Source organism: Atta cephalotes (assembly GCF_000143395.1).
Source record: "Atta cephalotes unplaced genomic scaffold scaffold00020, whole genome shotgun sequence".
Taxonomy (NCBI): Eukaryota; Metazoa; Arthropoda; class Insecta; order Hymenoptera; family Formicidae; genus Atta; species Atta cephalotes.
In genome coordinates, this window is record NW_012130084.1 from 4068926 (window position 1) to 4072495 (window position 3570).

The following is a 3570-nucleotide window of genomic DNA, read 5'->3' on the forward strand; positions in this document are numbered from 1 at the left end:
ATATATATATATATATATATATATATATATATATATATATATATATATATATATATATATATNTNTGTNTATATATATATATATATATATATATATATATATATATATATATACACATACACACTTACATTTATTTTTAGCTTTATGTTTATTAAGAGACTTTTGGATGCATTTCTGCATCTGCATCTTAATGTTTCCGCCGCAAAATGCACACGACCTTTTTGAGCTCAAATATGGAAACTATGGCGCGTAAACCTCGCGTTCCTATTAATCAAATATGCGCGAGAAAGAAGGTTTCTCTCTCTCTCTTTTTCTCTCGAAAAATGCCGCCTTTCGAAAAGGCGACGAATAAAGCGCTCATGAGAGAGCTACTTGTATTTTTTAAAATTAAGAAGTGCATCTTAAGGTCATGCCACGCGGATCAACATTAAGGGCCGTCTACATAAGTCGCAAACGTAGAACGCAGTTCGCAGACGCATTTGTCACAGCCAATCAGAAGCATCAATGGTACTAATAATAGCTTTTCATTGGCTGTCGCAAATGCGCTGCGAACTGCATTCTGCATTTGCGACTTATGTAGATAGCCCTTTAGAACAACGCCTATAGATATTCCGATAATCAGGGTTTATTCTCAAATATATTCCGAAACAAAAGTATATGCGGTTTCAAATATGGCGGTTGTCAAAACTTTATATTTATATTCTCTTTTCACAAAGTCTGCGCCCTTCGAAGTGAGCCAATGACCAATTAATTAATTGTAAATAGCTCGTTACTTCTATCAAATTATAATTATTGTTAAAAGTCGATTCGACTATAATCTTTGCGTGATCTATACAGATCACATGTGCATTTTACCTCTTCAAGAAGTATTATTTATCTTTCAACATCCTATACTATTATATCACTCGCATAAAACATAAAAAAGAAATGATTTCTTAATTTGTATGATTGATCGATTCTTGAGATGTTTGAGCTAAAGTAAATTGATTAATGCTGACCTTGGAAAAATTTCTCAAGATGTTTAATTATCACATGATGAGGATTAATTGTGTAAATTGAATCCAACGATATTTATCAAAATATGATTAAACGCACACTGCACATTGAGAAAAAATTTATGAAATTTTAATAAATATTTATTTGTATAGTCTTAGTGCAATTTATTTACGGTAAATAAATATTTAGATAAATGAAAAATTGATAGTTATATCAAATGGTTATTGTATCTAGTGAATATATATGTTTAAATTTAATAAATATTCGTCTTAATAGTATTCAAAGAAATATTTATCAAAATTTAATAAATTTAGTAAATTTTTTTCAATGCAGTAATGTTAAACGTTCGTCATGACCATGAAAATGTTAGAATATTGTGTTTTTAATAACTATGAAGCGTCCAGTGAGAAAAAAGTACTTACTATTAAAAATTTAAAGATAGAGTAGGAAGAGAAAGGAAGGAAAATAAAATTCGCGAATTAATCTTTTACAAATAATTTTACAGCAAGGCGGAGCATATCACTGTCGCAATTATTAATTTATTAACGTCCTTAAAATTCTTGTTCGCTCAAGCATAACTATAAATTTCAGATACTGCATGTGATAATTTTCAATTGTTCTTATTTGATTGTTTAAAATGCTTTCATTTGTAAAAGTCATCAAATTTTAAAAACTTTAAATATATAGGTAAACTTTAAATATGATAGTAAAAATTCTCATTATTCGTATTATTTCGTATAATTGTATGTTACAAAGCATGTTTTTTCTGTCTAATTTATATGAATTTAATCAAATTCATTCGAAAATATTTTGTTTGTATTCTTTTTAAAGGAAAATTCGCTTTTTTAAGATATAGCGAGACATGACTGCATTTGAAACATTAAAATTTATGCGATTTTTATTCCCATAATTTCATACCGATCGCGTATCACTTGTTTTCCTTGTGATTTTAATATCACTTTTTCCTTTTACAATTTCGTTGTTCACTCGTCGCGAACGATCTAAACCAAAAGTGGGCAAGGTCCTCTTCTATTAAAGCGGAATGGTTTGTTATATTAAAAGTAATATAAAGAAGAATTTAAATAATAATATCAGAAGAATTTAAGGTGACAAATTTTAGGATTTAAAGTAATAATATGAATCAATAAAATAAAAAAATTTATCAAAGAATTCATACACAATAATAAACGCTTAATAGTATATGATATAAATTAATAATAATTAACCGCGTTTTTGATGTCATACTTCATAAAAAAATTTAATGAAAATCTAAACATGGAATGTAAACATGGAATATATATTTTTAATTGAATTTCTGTGTATAATTTGAAAGATTGTCATAATTTGCGAGACATCTCGAAAATACTGTTTTAAAAGATTGCCCACTTCTTATCTTGTGCCAATTTCAAGGAACATCACGCGACGAATAAGAATCAATTGCATCAACAATCTTTATAAAATCAGATCTAATTAGCAATGGCTAGAAGATTATAATTCAGTCTATGATAATATTAAAAAAAATGTTTTCTAATTATATGAATCGATCATCAATTAATGTCGATGCAATCGGTGTAAAATGTCAAAAGCGAAAAGTTTATGTAACTCAGAATCTTAACGTATATCCGTAAATCACGTCGTATAGCAGAGCTGTCTAGGAGTTCACGAATTAACATTTCTCTCTTGCTCGTGCCCTATGTGTTCTTTTACGTTGAAGTTAGGCAGCTCTGTCATATAACATGGAAGAATATTTTCTAGAGTGTACAAAAATAGAATTAATATTACGGCTAACGTCTTTATGAATTGTTATTATGTTATAATTTTCAAGCTTCAAGTATATGTTTGTCATTATAATTTATTATTTTTTAGAGAGATCATAATATTTACGATCAATGTTCAAAATTAAGATCAATGTTCAAAAATCAATGATCTCGATATATATCAAGAATACATCCCCGAGTAACATTCAAAAGATTTTAGCTATCGCTTGTTGTTTGTTTAAAAGTTATTCATAAAAAATGTAATACGAATGTTAGATCAACATCCCATACATCAATGTCGCTGCAAAATCTCTGCAATATTGCTGTAACATGCAATGTTGTTGCAATGTTGCAGCAGCAACTGCAATTACTTGTGTGCAATTTTGGTGTGCTATAGAGGATTTATTATACAATATTACATATTTTTATTAACATTGTAATAGTGTTGAAAGTTAAAAACCTCGTATGGAAAGTGTATACTTGGAGGCAGTGCCCTCCCCCCTTCTCTATGGAGGAATCATTGCAGCACTATTAAAACCTAGAAACATATAGATTTGGATTGAACTTCGCTTCCCGTGGAAGTGAACCTAGAGATTTTGTTTCACGCATGATATATCATTTTATCCTTGTTGTTCACCTTGTTGTTCTCATATTAAAGAGAGATAAAATAATACATCATATCTAAAACGGAACGCACCTGATATGGAATCTTGCCTCTCGTAAATATATTTATTTCTCAAAGGTGAGATGTCGGAAAATGATGAAGTATTCAATTACATTTTTTGTTAATAATTTTTAACAAACAATGAGAGTAAAG